The following is a 23,381-nucleotide window of genomic DNA, read 5'->3' as shown; positions in this document are numbered from 1 at the left end:
GTGACTGATCAGCAGCCTAACCTTGGTTTTTAAAATAAAATATAATATCCAATTCTAAATCATAATTCAATGTTTACTTGGTATCATAACCCTTTTTACTTGATGATAATTATTCTCAGTCTTGTCATTGAGACTTGCTGAGCTTGTTAGCTCATTTGTGCGATATTGTTTATGTTCTTTTCTAGTTAAGAAGGAACCAGTTGGTAGCGAGGATCCCCAATCCAGTGCGAGAGCTAGGGGTCTAGGTTGATCGAGTTAAGCTAGAAGACATCTTTTGAGATAATTTAAGTTTGTAAAAGTTTGTAATAATGTTTAATATTCAGTTCTGGGTTTGAATAGTTGGGATTTGGACGTTTGTAATATAAGTATGTGTGTGGCTTGTGTACATACTTAAACCTGTTGCGATCCGTGGTAGTTGGTAAGTAGGGTCACTACATATTATTATTATTATCTTGAATATTATTATAAGCAGTTTATAAATAAGATGTGTGTGTGTGGACCCCAAAATTCTGACCCGGGTTTGGAGGGCGCCACAGGTTTGGTATCAGAGCTACAGGTTATAAGTCACTGACACAAGCCTAGGTTGACGGGAATGGGTAGAGGGTTAGGATTAGAAGTAAGGAAATAGAAAGATAGAATGTCGAGAGGATGAGTGCGACGATATAGCAGATATTAGTATAATTCGCGTTGTGATTCGAGATTCTTATATTGCGATATGATTTCAGATAGCAGCGATGGCCGACTCTTTCATCTCCGTACCAGCTGATCACTCAGAGCCCTCAGTTGGAGGACCATCTTCAGATCCACGTCCTGTTGTTCACCAGTGTTGGCTATTTTACCTCCACCTATGTTACAGCCCGTACCACTACAGGCTATTCCACCCACAGGCATGAGGCCACCTATCAGAGGACCTCCACCAGCTGATTAAGATTCCACTGGGCATTCAGTTGTGGGTGCCCCATTGCAGTCTACCTTGTATCATGTTCCTTATTACCGGTATGAGGCTCTTTTATTGGAGCGTGATTCCTTGTTGGCACAGATCCGAGAGCTGCAGCATATCATCATGACTACAGATGTTGATCGTGGTGTGAGGGAGCTTCGAGAGGAGATCCATGTGACACGCAGGATCCTTGAGGCTAGGCTACATGGAGCTACATTACCTGGTTGAGGCCCTGATGCACTTATGGGATGGGCTAGTGAGGTGATGGAAGACTTTGAGAGGCTGGGAGGACCAGAGTTTCCTTGGAGTTATATCCAGAGATGGAGATGCTGATCGATGTTGTTGTGGTTGTGTAGTATGTACAGTAGTGTGTAGTATGTATCAGTAGACCTTTGGGTTGTATTTATAGACTAGATCTGTTGACTAGTGAGTAGGTTCTTGTACCCTTTTGCATTTACTTCCGAAGCGTCTTTACGCTCGTACTACCTAAAACTTTTGATCTATATATATATCAGTACCTTTTTCCTTTCCAGCATTGTCATTTACTTTAGTGCACCTGTTTTAATTTACCTTATTTATTGCACCAGTTATACCCCTGTGATACCATGTACCCTGTTCCCTTAACAGTTATATTCTGTAAAGAAGCATGCAATTTACTTAGTTCAACTGTTACAACTGTTTCCAAAAAGAGATATTTCTGTTTTACAAAACTTTTCTTTTATACAAAGGATTTGATTTAAAAGCTAAATAAGTTGTTTGATTCTTTACAGAAAATGCCTCCCAGAAGAAATACCTACACCAACACCCAGAATGAAGAAACCAACAACAACAATAACAACCAAGATGATATTAACCAAAATGCAAAACCAGGACCCATAGACCCTGCAATAGCCCAGATTCTTCAAATCTTGGCCCAACAAACAGTTCACCTGGCACAACAACAACAAAGACAGACCAATCCCCAGGTAACTTTCAAAACTTTTCAGGCAGTAAACCCACCAGAATTCAAGGGTTCCCTAGATCCGATTGAAGCTAATGTTTGGTTAAAGGAAATAGAGAAGTCGTTTTCTCTAGTTAAAGTGAAGGAAGAACAGAAGGTTGAATTTGCAAGTTATTATTTGAAAAATGAGACCACCTATTGGTGGGAGACTGTGAAGACATTGGAAGGTACAGATATTATTACTTGGGAGAGGTTTAGGGAATTGTTTTTAGAAAAATATTTTCCCCAGTTTGTTCAGGATCAGATGGAGCTGAAGTTTTTGGAGGTAAAGCAAGGAAATATGTCGGTGGCGGATTATGAGAGTAAGTTTGAAGAGTTATCAAGGTATGTGCCGTCATATGTGGATACTGATAGAAAGAAGGCTAAGAGATTCCAGCAAGGTCTGAAGCCATGGATCAGAGGGAAGGTAGCCATTTTTGAGTTGGATACCTATGCAGGAGTTGTACAGAAGGCCATGATTGCAAAGACAGAGAGCGAGATGTCCCAGAAAGAGAAGGAAAGTAAGAAGAGGAAGTTTTAAGGGAATGAAGGTTAGTCACAATCAGGGAAGTTTTCAAACTTTAAGAAGGGAAAGTTTCAGCCAGGGAGAAATTTTAACTTCAAGAGGCAAAATGCAGGCGATGGAGGCCAGGGCAACTGTCCAGTCAATGTGAATCAGCCGAATCAGTTGAGGTTAACTTTTCCATATTTTCAGGTATGTGGGAAGAAACATGGAGGGGTCTGTAATAAGTTGAACGTGATTTGTTTTAAGTGTAATCAGAAAGGGCACTATTCGAGGGAGTGCCGCAATCAGCTAGCAAGAGAGCCAGCAAACAAGGATCATCCTATCCGGAATCCAGCAGTTAAGGTTCCAGCTATTGGATTTGCGTGCTTTAAATGTGGAAAGCCAGGACATATAGCCAGGGATTGCAAGACACCAGCCCTAGTCAGTAATGTATTGAGAATTATGGGATCTACCCCAGTGGTGAATGAGACTCCAAGGGCTAGAGTTTTCGATATGTCTGTGAAGGATGCTATCCAGGATACTGATGTTGTGGCAGGTACGCTTAATGTGAATTCTTTATGTGCCAAAGTGTTGATAGATTCGGGAGTAACTCGATCGTTTATTTCTCAAGATTTTGTTAGTAAATTAAATTGTCCAGTTGAGTATTTAAATGAAATAATGACTGTGGAATTAGCAAATCAAGAGCATGTATCCGTTAATCAAGTTTGTGGGAATTGTGAGATTGAGATTTCTGGTAGTAAGTTTTATGTAGATTTGATACTATTTAAGTTCGGAGAATTTGACGTTATCTTAGGAATGGATTGGTTATCTAAGCACGATGCCTAGATAGATTGTCGAAATAAGAAGGTAATGGTGAAGATGCCAGACGAAAGGATAGTCATATTTAAGGGCCAGAAGCAAGTAAAGAAATTCTTAACGGTCAAGCCAAGAAGTTACTACGACAAGGATGCGAGCATTTCGTTGCTTATGTGATTGATAAAAGGCAGGAGCCAGCAAAATTTGAAGATATTCCAGTAGTTAATGAATTTCCAGACGTATTTCCCGATGAGTTACCAGGACTTCCTCCGGATAGAGAAATTGAGTTTGCGATCAACTTAGCACCTGGAACGGAACCAGTATCCAAGGACCTGTACAGAATGGCGCCCGTTGAGATGAAAGAACTAGCAAAGCAATTGCAAGAGTTGTTAGAGAAAGGAGTAATCAGACCCAATATATCTCCGTGGGGTGCACCGGTACTATTTGTCAAGAAAAAGGATGGAAGTATGAGACTGTGCATCGACTATCGGGAGCACAACAAGCTTACAATCAAGAACAAGTATCCATTACCTAGAATTGATGATTTGTTTGACCAGTTGAAAGGAGCCAAGTACTTCTCCAAGATCGATTTGAGATCGGGATATCATCAACTAAAGATTAAGCCAGAAGATATACCGAAGACAGCTTTCAGAACAAGGTATGGACATTATGAATTTTTAGTGATGTCTTTTGGATTGACCAATGCCCCGGCAGCGTTTATGGACCTGATGAACAGAATTTTCAAGGAATACTTGGACAAGTTTGTTATTGTGTTTATAGACGATATTTTGATTTATTCAAAAACAGAATAGGATCATGCAGAACATTTAAGAACAGCTTTGGAGATTTTAAGGAAAAAGAAGTTATATGCTAAATTTTCGAAGTGTGAGTTTTGGCTACATGAAGTTCAATTCTTAGGACACATAGTCAGTAATGAAGGGATCAAAGTGGACCCAAGGAAGATTGAGGCAATTACAAATTGGGAAAGACCGAGAACACCAACAGAGGTAAGAAGTTTCTTGGGATTAGCGGGATATTATCGTCGATTCATTCAAAATTTCTCAAGGATTACAACACCATTGACGAAGCTTACATGGAAGAATGAAAAATTTATATGGAATAATAAATGCGAAGAAAGTTTTCAGGAATTGAAGCGAAGATTAATTACGGCACCTATTTTGTCACTTCCAGATGATCAAGGAAAATTCATAATCTATAGCAATGCTTCTTATAAAGGACTCGGATGCGTTCTGATACAACACGATAAGGTGATTGCGTATGCGTCAAGGCAATTGAAACCACACGAACAAAAATATCCTACTCATGATTTGGAGCTAGCAGCCATAGTTTTCACTTTGAAGATTTGGAGACATTATCTATATGGAGAAAAATGCGAGATTTATACGGATCATAAAAGCTTAAAGTACATATTCACACATAATGAGTTTAATATGAGACAGAGGAGATAGTTAGAGTTAATCAAGGATTACGACTGTATAATTAACTATCATCCCGGTACAGTAAATGTTGTGGCGGACGCGTTGAGTCAGAAAGTAAAATTAAATGTGTTATCAGTACCTGAGGAGATATATAAGGAATTTCAGAAATTAGAATTAAAAATTAGAGTTTGCAAGCCTGATGAAGCGAAAGTGTATAATATGACTTTCCAGCCGGAGTTGTTGGAGAAGATAAGCAAGTGTCAAGAAAAGGTAATGGATCAGGACATAAATCGTTTGGTAGGTGAAGAATTGTGCACACAAAAGGACGATCAAGGTATTCTTAGGTTTTCTTCTAGAATTTGGATTCCACCAGTGACGGAGTTGAAAAATGAAATTTTACAGGAAGTTCATAATTCAAGGTATTCAATTCATCCAGGAAGAACCAAGATGTACAAAGATTTAAAGGAAAATTATTGGTGGCCAGATATGAAGAAGGAGATTGCGGAATGGGTTAGCAGATGTTACACATGTCAGAGAGTTAAAGCAGAGCATCAGAGACCAAGTGGATTGTTACAGCCATTGGAGATTCCAGAGTGGAAGTGGGAGCATATTGCCATGGATTTCATAATTGGATTACCAAGGACAAAAGCTAATCATGATGCCATTTGGGTTATAATGGATAGACTTACCAAGTCAGCTTATTTTCTGCCTATAAATGAAAGATTTTCACTAGACAAGTTAGTCCATATGTACTTGAAGGAAATCGTAGTTCGTCATGGAGTTCCTGTGTCTATCGTATCCGATCGAGATCCGAGATTCAAGATTTTGGAAGAGTTTTCAAGAATGTTTGGGAACGAGACTGAATATGAGTATGGCTTACCATCCACAGACGGACGTCCAGAGTGAAAGAACGATCCAGACAATCGAAGACATGCTACGTGTTTGTGCTATTGATTTTAAAGGAAGTTGGGACGAGCATTTACCCCTGGTAGAATTTGCTTACAACAACAGTTATCATGCCAGTATTGGGATGCCACCGTATGAAGCTCTTTAGGGATGCAAATATCGATCTCCTGTATATTAGGATGAAGTAGGAGAACGCAAAATACTTGGACCTGAATTGGTGCAGCAGACGAATGAAGTTGTTGAAGTTATCCAGAAGAGATTGATAGCAGCACAATACCGTCAAAGGAAGTATGCAGATCAATCAAGGAAAGATATGGAATTCGAAGAAGGAAATTTGGTATTACTGAAAGTATCACCGTGGAAGGGATTGACGAGATTTGGGAAGAAAGGAAAACTGAGCCCAAGATACGTTGGACCTTTTGAGATTTTAAAATGCGTTGGTGAAGTAGCTTACGAGTTGGCGTTACCTCTGCACATGAAGCACATTCACAATGTTTTTCACGTATCGATGCTTAAGAAGTATAATCCAGACTCCAGGCATGTAATAGAATATGATCCAATAGAGCTTTAAGCAGATTTTTCGTATGTAGAGAGTCTGATAGAGATTCTAGAAGAAAGAGAGAAAGTGTTAAGAAATAAAGTAGTAAAGTTAGCAAGAGTATTGTGGAGAAACCCAAGGGTTGAAGAGTCAACCTGGGAGCTAGAAAGTGATATGAGAGAAAAGTACCCTCATTTGTTTTCTTAGGAGATTCTGAGGACAGAATCCTTTTAAGGGGGGAAGGATGTAATATCTGGGATATATCTTGTAATTATTTTTGCTAATAAATAATTATTATGTATGTTCAGTATCTATTCCGTGAGTTATTTGTTAAGTGATATATGTGTTTGGATGTTTAAAAATAATATTAATTGAGTATTTTAATTTTTTTATATTCAAAATAAAACATAGATAATTGTCAAATCTTCCTATTTATTTTTATGTTGATTTATGATTTTATAGAAAATATATGAATTTTATAAATTCTTTTTCCGAGTATTTAAAAACTATTTTATACAATCGGGAACCAAGCGATGCCATCCATTTTTACGTTTTTATAACCCAAAACTCTTCCGAAAACTCCTTCCTAATCTAATTGCAATATTCCAAGCATTTTCCATGTTTCGACTTTTTCGATCCGGCGTACAGTTTGTCCTGTGCGGGTCCCGGCGCAATATTTTCGATATATTATTCCTTTCGGTAAATCAATAAAACTCGTATTTTCGATAAACGAGATCTGTTTATTAAACTATCACAATTATCACCTCGTAATACGTGTAACCAGGCGCTGAGACCAAGACCGCAGTACAAATTGTACTCATTTGGATAATTATCCCGAAAACCGGTACTGTTCGAATCAGTTTTTATACATAAACGTACCATTTCGTATCTGGAATGATCCAACGGGATATTAATTTTCCGTAATTATAAATAGTCTTTACCGTATTTTATTTCGTACCAGAATTCATTTGCAAATAGTATTTACAGAGTTTTTACAGAGAAAATACTATAATTATATTTTGTTCTTCGTAATCAAACACAAATTCGGAGGCGTTATCGATATCCGATGTGGCGTACATATACTCAAAACGAAGCTACTGAAATCTATAATCCAAATCTTTCATCCGTTTCACTGCATATTTCAAAGGTATTTTCTGATTTAATTATTTATATTCGAATTTCTTGATAATTAAATTATGAATTTTTGTTTGAGAGATTGTTTGTATGATTTGATAATTTTATGTTGTAAAGTTTGTTCTCCTGATCATTTTGGTATATTATACTCTTGATTTGGAGTTCAATAACATATTTAATTTTGGGTTTGATTTTCGGAATTTGAAATTAGGGTTTATAGTTTGTTTGAATGTTCTTGATTAAATTTAGGGGTTTCTTAAATAGGGATTAACATGTGTTGAGAGATAGTGGGTTTTGTTCCCCTTGAAATTTGCAATTGATTCATATATACCTTGCTAATCGACGTTGCTTGTAGTGACCGTGGTTGTGTTTGGAAAGTTTTTAAATTCGGCCAAGTTACTAACGTTTTGTGAGATATGATTGCATGATATAGTTGCTAGCAGTAAACGGAATAAATCTGCACAGTTTGGGGTGGTTCCGGACTGTGGGGCGTGATTCCGGTAAACTTGCGCGGCGGCGGGTCGCCGTTAATGGCTTCCCGGCCGTCCGCCAGCGAAGTGGAAGGGGGAAGACGGCAAAATTGCTGTCTAGTCCCCCTAGTTTTCATAAACTTACAATTTTGTCCATGACCTTTTAAAAACTTATAAAATTTTGATTTATGTTTTATTTATTTTCAAAAATAGGATTTCTTTTTATAAAATGATTTTAAAAATAGTTTTAATATTTTAAATTCCAAAAATCATTTATTTTAATTCCAAAATTAGTTTTTAATTCAAAAATAAATCTAAATTACTTAATTAATTGATTTTAATTAATAATTAATTGATTAATTGATCAATTAATTTAAATATTAATTGATTAATTAGTTTAATTATTTATTAATTAATTTTAATTGATTATTTAATTGGATTTAATTATTTAAAAATGATTTAAAAATTCTGAAAAATAGTTTCGAGCTTTAAAATATTATTTTAAATTGTTTTCAAGGCTCGATAATTATTATAAAATTGTTTTGAAGCCAGATTTGGCCAATCGAACCCTGTTTATTGCTTTAAAATTTATCTAACGACTCGTTTTAATTCCGAAAAATGAAATAAAAATCATTTTAAATACCCGAAAGCCTGTTTACGACCCGAGACTCCTTTACAAATGATATGTCATTGATTATTTGTTGTGTTATGTGCTATATGTGACTTGTTGTTTGACTATCAATCTATATGTTCGGTGTTTACTTGTTTATTGCGTAACTTTCAATCCGTTAATCGGATTTGGGTAAAATGAAGGGTAGATAGAAGTGTATACTGAATATAATCGTATGAGTTGAGTATTGATAGATACTTATGTTATGTGAGCAGAAGAGACAAGGCGTAGGAAAGGGAAACAGATAGCCGAGGAGTAAGACAGTTTTGATTGGAAGTTAGTACAGTATGGCAAGCTAGTGCCAGGCAAGTATTCTGAACAAACCTGTGGTACCCTCCAAACCCGGGTCTGAAGTTTGGGGACCACACACACACATCTTATTTATAATCTGCTTATAACAATATTCGAGATAATAATAATATGTAGTGACCCTACTTACCAACTACCACGGATCGCAACAGGTTAAAGAATGTACACAAGCCACACATATACTTATATTACAAACGTCCAAATCCCAACTATTCAAACCCAGAACTGAATATTATACATTATTACAAACTTTTACAAACTTAAATTAATTTCAAAAGATGTCTGCTAGCTTAACTCGATCAACCTGGACCCCTAGTTCTCGCACTGGATTGGGGATCCTCGCTACCAACTGGTTCCTTCTTACCTGGAAAAGAACATAAACAATATCGCACAAATGAGCTAACAAGCTCAGCAAGTCTCAATGACAAGACTGAGAATAATGATCATCAAGTAAAAAGGGTTATGATATCAAGTAAACAATGAATTATGATTTAAAATTGGATATTATATTTTATTTTAAAAACCAAGGTTAGGCTGCTGATCAGTCACGCACTAACCCCGAGTAAAGCACACAGCACTGCTCTAATTACTGGATCGAAGGCACACATTAGCCTAACTTGACCACTAATCTGGTCTGACCACGAATCTGGTCCAAAATTTTATATATACAATCCAATTCTAACATAATAATAGAATAAACTATGTAAAGCAATAAACAGAATCATAAACAATATTGGATGTTCGATAATGAAATGGTTTCAATCTTCACAAAGGATCCATATGGCAATTTCAAAGCTTGCCTATTAGGTAATGAAAGAATTGGATAACAAAGGAATCAACGATTCAAGGTTACAAGGATTTGTTCTTTCCAAGCATAAGGTACAATGGTTTGAATATGCAAGTAATACAATTCAGTGTTTGGTATTTAGTTTGTATGTATTTGTGGAGTAGTATCATATATTTGTGGTTCGTATTTGGGTATACAATAATCAATGGTTTAGAAAGAATAAGGTTTACGGCTCAAGATCAATAGCTGAAATCAGGGTTTAGGGTTTAGTGTTTCAAAGCACTTGCAATATAGAACAGGACTATCAATCAACTACAATATATCTCGAGAAAGTTCAGAACACTTGCCTGACACTAGCTTGCTATACTGTACTAACTTCCAATCACAACTGTCTTACTCTTCGGCTATCTGTTTCCCTTTCCTACGCCTTACCTCTTCTGCTCACATAACATAAATATCTATCAATACTCAACTCATACGATTCTATTTGGTATACACTTCTATCTACCCTTCGTTTTACCCAAATCCGATTAAGGGATTGAAAGTTACGCAATAAACAAGTAAACACCGAACATATAGATCGACAGTTAAACAACAAGTCACATATAGCACATAACACGTCAAATAATAATGACATATCATTTGTAAAGGAATCTCGGGTCGTAAACAGGCTTTCAAGTATTTAAAATGATTTTTAATACATTTTTCGGAATTAACACGAGTCGTTAGATAAATTTTAAAGCAATAAACAGGGTTTGGTTGGCCAAATCTGGCTTCAAAACAATTTTATAATAATTATCGAGCCTTGGAAACAATTTAAAATAATATTTTAAAGCTCGAAACTATTTTTCGGAATTTTTGAATCATTTTTAAATAATTAAATCCAATTAAATAATCAATTAAAATTAATTAATAAATAATTAAACTAATTAATCAATTAATATTTAAATTAATTGATCAATTAATCAATTAATTATTAATTAAAATCAATTAATTAAGTAATTTAGATTTATTTTTGAATTAAAAACCAATTTTGGAATTAAAATAAATGATTTTTGGAATTTAAAATAATTAAAACTATTTTTAAATCATTTTATAAAAACAAATCCTATTTTTGAAAATAAATAAAACAGAAATCAAAATTTTACAAGTTTTTAAAAGGTCAGGGACTAAATTGTAAGTTTCTGAAAACTAGGGGGACTAGACAGCAATTTTGCCGTCTTCCCCCTTCCACTTCGCCGGCGGACGGCCGGGAAGCCATTAACGGCGACCCGCCGCCGCGCAAGCTCACCAGAATCACGCTCCACAGCCCGGAACCACCCTAAACTGTGCAGATTTATTCCGTTTACTGCTAGCAACTATATCATGCAATCATATCTCACAAAACGTGAGTAACTTGGCCGGATTTTGGCCGGGAAACGAAGAACACCGGCGAACTTTCCAAACACAACCACGGTCACTACAAGCAACGTCGATTAGCAAGGTATATATGAATCGATTGCAAATTTCAAGGGGAACAAAACCCACTATCTCTCAACACCTGTTAATCCCTATTTAAGAAACCCCTAAATTTAATCAAGAACATTCAAACAAACTATAAACCCTAATTTCTTATTCTGAAAATCAAACCCAAAATTAAACATGTTATTGAACTCCAAATCAAGAGTATAATATACCAAAATGATCAGGAGAACAAGCTCTACAACATAAAATCATCAAATCATACAAACAATCTCTCGAACAAAAATTCATAATTTAATTATCAAGAAATTCGAATATAAATAATTAAATCAGAAAATACCTTTGAAATATGTAGTGAAACGGATGAAAGATTTGGATTCTAGATTTCAGTAGCTTCGTTTTGAGTATATGTACGCCACAATCGGATATCGATAACGCCTCTGAATTTGTGTTTGATTACGAAGAACAAAATATAATTATAGTATTTTCTCTGTAAAAACTCTGTAAATACTGTTTGCAAATGAATTCTGGTACGAAATAAAATACGGTAAAGGCTATTTATAATTACGGAAAATTAGTATCCCGTTGGATCATTCCAGATACGAAATGGTACGTTTATTTATAAAAATTGATCCAAACGGTACCGGTTTTCGGGATAATTATCCAAATCAGTACAATTTGTATTGCGGTCTTGGTCTCAGCGCCTGGATACACGTATTACGAGGTGATAATTGTGATAGTTTAATAAAAAGATCTCGTTTATCAAAAATACGAGTTTTATTGATTTACTGAAACGAATAATGTATCAAAAATATTGTGTCGGGACCCGCACAGGATAAACCGTACGCCGGATCGAAAAGTCGAAACATGGAAAATGCTTGGATTATTGTAATTAGGTTAGGAAGTAGTTTTCGGAAGAGTTTCGGGTTATAAAAACGTAAAAACGGATGACGTCGGTTGGTTCCCGATTGTATAAAATAGTTTTTAAATACTCGGAAAAAGAATTTATAAAATCCATATATTTTCTATAAAATCATAAATCAATATAAAAATAAATAGGAAGATTTGACAATTATCTATGTTTTATTTTGAACATAAAAAAATTAAAATACTCAATTAATATTATTTTTAAACATCCAAACACATATATCACTTAACAAATAATTCACGAAATAGATACTGAACATACATAATAATTATTTATTAGCAAAAATAATTACACGATATATCCCAGATATTACAGGAGCTATAAGGATGGATGTCATTGCAAGTGAGTTAATGAATGTCCAGGATGCAAACAGGGAGGGACTATCTCAGCAACCTCAAGCTGTTATAGATTCCACCTCCCTTGATGCTGAGACATTTACTCACCATGTTCCAGCATATCAACTTCTAGCTGAACAGGGCAATCACAATGCAGAAAGGATGCTTAACTTGGTGCACACCACACAGTCAATGCTAAGGGCTAAGGATGCCATCACAGCTTTGCCCTCTATAGCTGGTGATGTTGATTATGAGACTGGTAGTTCAGAAGATTTCTTTGGAGGTGAAGGTAGAGATGGTGAAGAAGAGCCATTGGACGTAGGGGGAGAAGTAGGCTCTAGTTCAAGATCAGGCATACCATCTTGGGCATTTTCAAAGCACTGTGATGAACATTACTTCAAGACAACCCTGATCCAACTCATCAATCAGACAAATTCTGCTCTTCAAACCACCACAAATGTCAATACCAAAAAGCTCCTTCAAGCACATCTTGCTTCTCTGCAACTATAACAAATTCAAGGTTTTTAACATGCTCGAGATGTCAACACTATCAAAGGTGATATTGATGAGATGAAAAAGGCCATTTCTGACAAGATGGACTCTAAACTTCCAGAAGCTACCATGCTTGACATCAAGAGACAACTCAGGAAAATTTTTGATCTTTCCACAAAGATAGATGCCTTAGATACAAGAATGTCAGCAATGGAAGCATCTCTCACAGCAATTCATCTACACCAAGCTTAACAGACAAACTTGCTTCAGAAACTGGTGGCTGCACAGACCTCCTCTACTCAACTTGCTGATAATAAAAAGGGGAGAAAGAGAATTCTAGGAGTGAGGGGGAGCAAAAAGTGCTCAACATTGAAGTTAGCAAAGTAATTGTGCCTTCAATTACTTTCACCAAGCCACCAGCCAAAGATAGCATTGATCTGATAAATGAAGCAGCAGCCAATTTAAGAGCAGCTGAAAAGGAGCAGTTGAAGCCAATCAACTGGGAGAAGATTAATGAGGACATTCAGAAGAAGTTTGGTCTAGCAAAGAAGCCAGAAAAGTCAGCCATTTATCACTCTCAAGTCAGGCAAATCTCTGTGAATGAAATGAGCATGAACTATCTAGAAAGAGGATAGCCATCCTAAATCAAATCTCCAAAGGCTGAAGTACTTTTGAAGCCAAGGGTGAACTATCCAAAATCATCACTAAAGAACCCTTTGGACATAGTGTATGAGACACATAAGCCTGGTGAGAAGAAACTGTTGTCAAGATCCATTGCCTTCTACAAGGATCCAGCTGATTCAGCTTTAAAAAGGAGATTGCTAAAGTTTTCAGGAATGGTAAAGAAATTTGTGTGTTGGCTGGACATCCTCAATTTGCTGGAGCAAATAGAGAAGAAAAGGAAAGATTGAAGCAAGAAAAGAAGCAAGCTACTCTAGATGCTAAAAAGGCTAAACAAAAGAAAGAGCAAGTTGCTATCTTGGCCAAGCTACAAGCTGTGAAACCAACACAACAATGTCCTGCTCAACCATCTGAAATCACTGAATCTCAAGATCCAAAGAAGCAAGTTGAACCACAACAGAAGAAATCTCAAAGATACAAGGAATTGGCCAAAAGAACCAAAAGGAAATTGAACTTTGTTGATAAGGAATTGAAGGATCAGTTTCCTAAGGAATCCACTCCAACTACAACTCAAGCACCAAAACCCTCAGTGGTATTTGAAGACATTAAGGTGATGGATCCTTACAGGAACATTCATGGTGAACCTATTGTGCCTAAGGATGAACCAATAGACTGGGAGAGTCTACCAATTCCTGACTTCAATTTTCCAATCCTTAACAAGCCAAAGAGAACAAAGTCAAGAGCAGTCAAGAAAGTGAAGTTGTCACCTCTCAAATCCAAATCTCTAATCAAAGCTCAACCCAAAGTCAACAAGGGAGATTACTTTACTTATGTGACATCAAGGAATTCTCTAACCTAAACCTCTATCTAGATGAACTGGAAGAAGTTAGAGGGATTGATGCCTACAGGAATCTACCTGAAAGGTTAGTTTTCAAGTACAAGGGAGGAAAAGAGATTCAATGGCCACTTTACAGGATCCTTCAAGAAAGCCAATCTGTGTTGATAAAAGTTTATTCATCTTTCAAGAAGAACTTTGGTTTTAATGTAACTGCAAGAAAACTGGTTCTAAAAAAGATTGAAGAACTGAAGAGTGTTAGAGCTAAAGATGCACTCCCAAAGACTCTGACTATTCCTTACACAGGAAGTAGAGTGCATCTAAGGCCCTACTAGCTGATGGAGTTCATGGATGACAAAGGATGTAATAACCCCAATTTTTGGAATCTTTGAAACACTGATGAATAGTGATTTAATTCCGACTTATGTTGTTGTTAGGGTTCAATTGGTTAAAGTCTAGTTTCTTAAGAGACCGTGGTTTAATTCCGACTTATGTTGTTGTTCATAGGTTATCGAACCCACTCTAAGCTTAAGTCTAACCGGGAACACTCAGGAAAGTTTTCTACCCGTTATACTGTTGTTTTGATGTAAATATATGTATATGCATTATCTTGTGATAAGTGCATGATTGTTATTAGCAAATCTTGCGATATATTGGAGCATGTGATATGGTATATATGCATGTCTGTTTCGTAATCTTGATATCTAATTGTTGATTCAATTGCTTATAAGCTGCATAATACATATGCTAGAGATAAGCAGTAGTTGCGTATACCCTTAGTATAGGGGACCCAACGGTGAACATTTTTCTAAACCGGGAGTCGATGTTCCCGAGTATAATATATATATATTGATATAGTTTTCAAAACTATTAATCGAATAAGGTTTATTCGATAATTTTATTTTATTTAATAAATATTATTTTGAATATTCATTTGAGGACTTAAGACTCCGTTTACTTTATTTAATGAATAATATTTTGAATATTTATTCGAAGACTTAAGACTCCGTTTATTTTATTTAATGAATATTATTTTGAATATTCATTTGAGGACTTATGACTCCGCTTATTTATTAAATAATATTCTTTATTTTATTAAAGAATAATGTTCCGATAATCAAACTTATTTTCGATTATTCAAATAAAGATCGTACTTTCGTATAAGTATATCTTTGGTTATTTATTATTCATTTCAAGTATAAGTTTTAAAACTTTTACTTCAATTATTTTTATAAGGATTATCCTTGTGGGAATATTATTTAAATAATAATATTCAGATATTTTCTAATATATCGGGACTGATTTATTTCATTAAATCAGCATTACTCCAAACATTCTTAAAAATGTTTTCGAGTCTTCAAAATGATTTTAAAAGTTAGAGCGGATCCCAAAACTCGTTTTCAGATTTAAGATCTTCCTTTTGAAGGAGACTTGAATATTCGCTCAAAAATCTTAGGGATCCGGCTCTGTGGTGTATTTTATATTCACAACGAGGTTGCTGTTTTGAGAAAATAATTTGATTACTTGCCCAACGTTCGGGAAGTAAGTCCATCTAATTGAGTCGGCATAAGCGACATGCCGGGGTACGGTCTATGAAGGTCTAAGAGGCTGGGTGACAGTCCATCACGCGTGAGTGGCCGGGTAATGGTCTAGCGCGAGGTCCTAATGCGGCCAGGGTGATGACCGGCGAGGAATTCATCCATCTATAGTATAAAAGGTTACTTATTGGTATCTTTGCCTGATCAGCAAGATATCGGGTTTATGCCAAAATTCTTTTCTTTCCAAATTCATTGGATATTGCAACTCTGTTCATACTTTACATGACAGAGGTTTTCAGGAACTGTATGAGAGGTATATATGGATATATATATATATATATATATATATATATATATATATATATATATATATATATATATATATATATATATATATATATATATATCGGGACTTAATGAAGTATCTCGTAACTTCATTTCATTCAATAATATTTCAAAGATTGAATCTATTCAAGTACTATCTTGTAGTCTCATCTGTGTGATGAACTTTTGAAACTAATTATAACTTGAACGGTGGTAGTTCAAGTAGTATTCGGAAAAGATATAAGTATATGGGAGTATCTTGTAACTTCATCTTTTCAACTTATATCTAGTAAATGATTATCTTATGCATGACAAAGATTTTCAGAAAAACATTGAGACAAGGTTAGATATATGAGATCACCTTGCAACGATATTTTATACAGTTATAAACTGGAACTCTGTGTATATTATACATGTCAGAGGATTTCAAAGATTTGAGAAGTATATATGTATACTGAATATTTTGCGACTTCGTCGCATTAAAATAACAAATTTGGTTCATTTCTTCTTGACCAAGACTTTCATGAGTACTATGAGAATGCTAATATATTGTTAATTATAATACATATTATTTCGGTGGGCTTGTTGCTCACCCTTGCTTTCTTCTTTCATCACACAACAATAGATAGACAAGATGAACAGGATCAAGCTCCCAATTCGCGAGCGGATAGGAAACATTCTGCAGTTTCCTGTAAGCGTTGATGCCGTTGTAGCTGAGGTAGGGTCTACCAATAGGCTAGGGTTTCAACTTTTGTTGTACCAGACTTATGTATATTTATGAATTGTAATAATGGCAAAGAATGTATAAATTTATTCAGAAACCCTTTTGAGGTGTAATGACTTATAATTATGGAATAAAATGACTTGTGTTATTTTTGGTATTCATCTCTGAGACTATAACTTGTGGTGTGTGTGTGTATATTGTGGGGTCACAGTACGCAGTAGTTGGTTGATTATTAAGATTACGTATTATTAAGGGAAATGGAACTCGTGACAACCCGGATCCCCGACCCCGGATTTGGGGGTGTTACAAAGGAGTTAGAAGATTTTTCAGATTAGAAGACCAATTGAGCATCTCTAGCAATGAGACTCTTTCAGAGATGTAAGAAAAGCTAAATCTCTCAGAATCTGATGATATGGAATTCCACAGACAGGTCCAAAATCAGATAGAAGAAAATAACAGAAAGCTTGGAAAGAGATCCGGACCTTCAAGGAATTAAATTAATCTGCTCAGGCTAGGGGAGCACCTTGACAATGACTGTGAGCTAATCTTTGTGCATTTTGTTATTTGAAGCACTTTACAGTTTTATCTACTTACTTTTAAAGTTGTATTTTTAGGGTATTTTGTTATCATCAAGTTTCTCTTAATTTATGGCTACAATTCCAGTTGACATAAATTGGGGGAGATTGTTGTGAATATGTTGTGAAACTTGATGATTTCATTAACAAAATGCCTTAGTAGATTTTACTTAGTGAAAAATGTAGCACTCGACGGATAAGGAATATAGTCCCGACGGATGACTCAAAATAGTCCCGACGGATGATGATCAATTATCCATCGAGTGAGTAGTTTGTGTAATAATGAGTCTGTAGCACATTTCTGCATACACCTTGTTTAGTTACTGTAGTAGCACTCAAGTCATGTTGACTTTAATTAGATATGCAGAATAGGTTGATTAATTGTACATAGATGATGTCTTGTAATTCTGCATAAATGAAATGAAGTCAAGTGCCAGATTGATACCCGATGGATAAATAACAATGCCACTCGACGGATGATCAACTAGGCAACCCGACAGATGATCATGTACCCGACGGATAATTAATTCAAACATCAGTTGACAGTGACAACACAGTCACATGCGTCAAGTGTATACAAAAGGAATGTTGAAGCCTATTCAACTGGGTTTTAGATAACAAAGAAGCATTGACATTTCCATGCTATTATGAAGATATTCAAAGATGCTGGAATAGAGTAATGAAGAAGCATAGTATTAGACTTGATAGGTTTTGTTTTATTATCTTGTCTTATTACTTTGTAATCTTGGTGGTATATAAACCAAGAAGTAGCAAATAGAACAACAAGAACTCTAAGCAAGAAATTCTAAGAGAAACATTTGTAAGCTGTATTTTTAGCATTTCTCTGCAAACTTAGTTGTTCATATTTGTAAGCAGCTGTGAGCAAATCTTGCTACACGAAGTTCTCTTGATATAATATATATCTCTGGTGGATACATTCAAATCCACCAGAAAGTTTTTAAAGACTTGTATTTTTAATTACTTGTGTCTTGATTCATTCCCGCACTTTGCAAATCAATTCACACAGATATATATATTTTAAGTTAGAACACTTTTAAACCAAGAAAAAGTTTCAAGAATTCCATTCAACCCCCTTCTGTAATTCTTGTTGCATTGTTAGGGACTAACAGAGATATCTACACTTTTTCCCTTTTTATTTTCATCCAACTTTGTTGCAGTATACATAGGTGTAGATGCAGGTGAACAATCAACCATACCAAACTTTTTCAATAGATCATTGATATACTTAGTTTGGCTGATGAAGATAACATCACTTTTTTGACTGAATTGAAGTCTAAGGAAGTAACTCAGTTCCCCCATCATACTCATTTCATATTCACTTTGCATAAGTTTGGAGAATCTTTGGCAAAGCTTTTCATTAGTAGATCCAAAGATGATTTCATCCACATAAATCTGAACTAGGATCATATCTTCACCATATTTCTTGTAGAAGAGAGTCTTGTCTATGGTACCTCTAGTAAAACCATGCTTCAGTGGGAAATCTGACAGTGTGTCATATCAAGCTCTAGGTGCCTGTTTTAGTCCATATAGAGCCTTGAGTAAGTTGTACACAAAATTTAGAAATTCTGGATCTTCAAAGCCAGGTGGCTGTTGCACATAAACTTCTTCTTCTAGCTCACCATTCAGAAAGGCACTCTTGACATTCATTTGATACACTTTAAAATTTGAATGTGCAGCAAATGCTAGAAAGATTCTTATAGCTTCAAGTCTTGTGACTGGAGCAAAAATTTCATCATAATTAATTTCTTCTTCTTGTTACAACCAACCTTGCTTTATTTCTGGTAACTATACCATTTTCATCCATTTTATTCCTGAACACCCATTTTGTTCCAATAATGCTTATATTCTTTGGTGCAGGGACTAACTTCCAGACTTTGCTTCTTTCAAACTAATTCAGCTCTTCCTGCATGGCAGATATCCAGTCAGGATCCAGTAGAGCTTCATCAATTTTCTTAGGCTCTACTTGAGACAGAAAACATGCATGTAGTCACTCATTAGTAGTTGCACTTCTAGTCCTCACACCAGCAGTAGGATCACCAATAATTGCTTCTCTAGTGTGACTTATATCCCACTTCCTTGTATGAGTTCGTTGACTTGTGCCTTCATCATTTTCTTCATGGTTGGTATGATTGCTGGATCCTTCTTCTCTTTCTCCCCCTGCGTTTGAGCTATCAAATTCAGGTGTTTGAGATGAGCTTTCGTTTTCATGATTTTCCTGTTGAGTAGTCTCTTCATTTAATATCTGTTGTGCATCAACTTCATCTTCCCCATCAGAATCACTATCAATGTTGAGGTTATCAAATGTAAGGGCTTCAGCTTCATTATCATCAAGGCATTCCAAGCCTGGACACTTGTCATCATCAAAAGTCACAGCTGTGCTCTCCATAATCTTCTTTTGATCAATCATATAAACTTTGTAGGTTGTTCTTTCCAGTGAATATCCCATAAAAATTGCTTCAAAAACCTTTGAGTCAAATTTTCCCACATATTCAGAGTTGTCTTTCAAAATTTAACACTTGCTTCCAAATACATGAAGATGCTTCACAGTGGCTTTCTTTTAGACATGATTGAGTAAGGTGACTTGCCATGTGCCTTGTTAATGAGATATCTGTACTGAGTGTAATATGCAGTGTTAACAGCTTCTTTCCAGAAACTTGTTGGCAACTTGGCATCTTGCAGCATTTTCCTAGCAGCTTCAACTAATGTTCTGTTCTTTCTCTCAACTACTCCATTTTATTGAGGTGTTCAAACTGAGAATTCTTGAACAATGCCTTTGCCTTTACAGAATTCACTCAATATTGCATTTCTGAATTATGTTCCATTGTCACTTCTCAATCTTTTCACACAATTGTAATCTTTAGCCTATTTTTCTATCTTCTTGATGTGCTCAATTATGATATGTGGAGTTTCATCTTTAGAGTGCATAAACTCTACCCTAGTGTATCTTGAGAAATCATCCATCATCACAAGTGCATATGAATTAGTTACAAAGGAGTACTTATAGAATTCACGGTTTTTGATTTGTGACTTGATCTTTTCATTTTTCCTTTCTGACAAGCTTCACAAACTTCAACTTGAGTAAACTCCATATTAGGTCACACACACTGTAGAAGGGGGTTGAATACGGTGTTTACTACAATCAAATAGAATATAAGAACTCAAGTAACAGAACATAGATTTTATTCAACATAATAAACTCTGTTACAAAGAACTGTCCTCTCTCAGTGATGAACAAATTATGACGAGAGCTGTTAGGGTTACAATGAATAATATTCTCGATTAAAAATAACACATATAGTGTAAACCCTATGTCTGTGTTTATATACTACACAGTTACAAGATAATCTTCTAATTGATATCGAATATAATTCTGCTTCCTAATATATATCAATCAGTTATCTTTTCTTCCAAATATTCTATTCTTCATATAATTCTTCTTCATGCATATCTCTTCTTATTTCAGTCTTGATCTTCTTTCCTTTCAATCAGCCGCCTTTCTTATCTGAAAGTCTCCTTAAGTCCTGATATTATCTCTTGATAAATATCTCCTGATAACTTAAGTTCTGACAACTTAAGTTCTGATATCTTAAGTCCTGACTTCAGTATAAGTACTGATTTTCAGTTAAGTACTGATTTGTCCTGTTAAGTAAGATCTAAAAACTAAACACAAATCATATTAGACATGACATCACAAATATATCTTACAATCTCCCCCAACTTGTAAATTAGCATAATATACAAGTTTAACAGATATTTGATGATGTCAAAAACATTAAGTATAAATGCATGAGATTTTGACTAGATAACTACAACTTAAAGTCCTTGTAGCTTTACCATCCTTAAAGTTTGATTTCAGCTTCAGTCTATATACACTTCAGAATTTAAGTAATTGTAGATCTTTGACTTGGCTTCAATTTCTGATCTCTTTGATATCAGGAGTTGTTCTGAGATAATTCTTCAACAGACATCTCTCAGCATATTCAAGTTCATTGACCATCCTCCTTTTAGCATTTTTCAATTCAACTGTATCTTCACCAGTTTGAAAGATAACAGCCCTGAGATCATTTATTTTAGCTTTCCTTATATCCTGATCTAGTCTGATGATATAGGCTTTATCAGACTCTATATTGAATTCTAGTCCCTTAATACCAGAAAATGTAGTGATGATTTTAGCAGTATTAGGCTCCATTTCAACAATTTCTCCACTGTGAGATCTGTACTTAGGACAGTATGGTCTGTTAGACTTGACAGAGTAAAGCTTCTTCTGTCTTTGAATATTTGATTTTAAATAACCTGCAGCACCATCTGTTGATCTGTTTTTCACTTGAAGTAGAAATAGAACATGTTCCAGTTCTTCAAAATACTTCAATGGAATAACATTCTCCCTAATCTGGAATATCCTCCCATCTGTCATAAAGTATAACATGATATCTTCTTTCAAAACAGAGTGGTAAACCATTTGTACAGATTCAAGTTGATTCAATCTCTCAAGAGTTGCTCCTACACCTGGTTCACTTAAGGAAGTTGGATCATTGGTAGTGTTGTGTACTCTCCTTTCTTTAGAACTACCCAATCCTGATTTGTCTCTTGCTCCTTTCCTGTAACAACTCTTACTTCAAAACCACTTGATGTAGTCTTCAAAGGTTGAGTCTGTTGAGCTTTTGTGAATCCTGGTAGTAGCATCTTTGAAGGTTTAACATGAGCAATGTCAGAGGTTTCCTTTTCTTTATCTTCTGATATCAAGCCAACTTGAGCTATGTCAGAGGTTGCTTGCTTCACTGTAATATCAGATTTTACTAAGTCCTGATCTTGAACAACATGAGTTATGTCAGAGGTTGTTTGAATATCCTTTTTCTTCAAAATCAGACTAGCATCTTCATCAGATTTTGTCTCCAGATCCATGACTGGCATATATACCTTTACAGGTTCACCAATTTTTTCTTTGCCCTTGGATCTAGGATCTATCTCCACTTGTGATTTGGCTTTGGTTGCCTCATAAATTGACTTTTCTTTTATCACAATGCCCTTAGGCTTTCAATATCCATGCCTGGATTGTCTTTTAGGAATAGCCTTTTGGAAATCTCTTCATCAAGTTCCAGATGCTCACTAGAACTTATCCTTTTAACAGTATCAGAACTTATTCTTCTCCCAGTATCAGAACTTGTTCTTAGACTTGTAGTTCCAGCTTTGCTTAATGAGAATCCTTTTCCTTGACCATGACCTTTACCCGTTCCAGAGTTTCCCTGATCATCATTTCCATCATCCTTACCCTTCAGTGGTTGAGTAGATTTGCATTTGGACTTGATCACTTTCTCCCCCTTTTTGGCATCATCAGGTAAAAGAAGAGAGACAAGCAATTCCACTGAGGATTGGATCTCATTGAGTTGAGTTTGCTGAGAAGCTTGATTCTTTAGAATTTTAGAAATTTGATCTTGTTACTTCTCCTGAGTCTTTTTAATATACCCAATTCGGTCAAAGGCTGGCTTGAAAAATATGTTCTTTTCCAATTTTATATTCATATCTTGCTGGATCAGAGATTCTTGAATTTTATTCACCTTGTCATGAGTTATTGAGTGTTAACCTTGAAGGTGCCTAGTACTCATTGCAGTAACTCTAAGCTATGTCTTGAAATCATCAGTTATCAGCATTTTATCAGCTTTGGCAAGGTGCTCAGCAAGAATTTTTTTAGTAGGAACAAAACTAACTGTGTTTCATTCTTTAGTCCACTCCTTTCCTCTAGGAGTTTCACTCCAAGGTACTGGTACATCCTCTCTAACAAACTTCTTGATCAAATCAGATTTGTTAACTGTTTGTTGAGGTGCATGTCCTGAAGGACCAGCTGTATCAGCATCTACATTTGTAGCAGCTTCACTAGTAATTTTAGCATTGTCAGCATCAGAACTTAAAGAGCCTGCAATATCAGCATCCTCTGATAAAATAACAGTATATGAGGCTATAGAGGCTTCAACATCATCCTCTAAATTCTGATCTGCAACTAAGTTCTGATCAACATCCAAATTTTGATGCCCACCTA

This window comes from Apium graveolens, chromosome 6 (assembly GCF_009905375.1).
Source record: "Apium graveolens cultivar Ventura chromosome 6, ASM990537v1, whole genome shotgun sequence".
NCBI lineage: Eukaryota > Viridiplantae > Streptophyta > Magnoliopsida > Apiales > Apiaceae > Apium > Apium graveolens.
Note: the sequence above shows the minus strand (reverse complement) of the source record.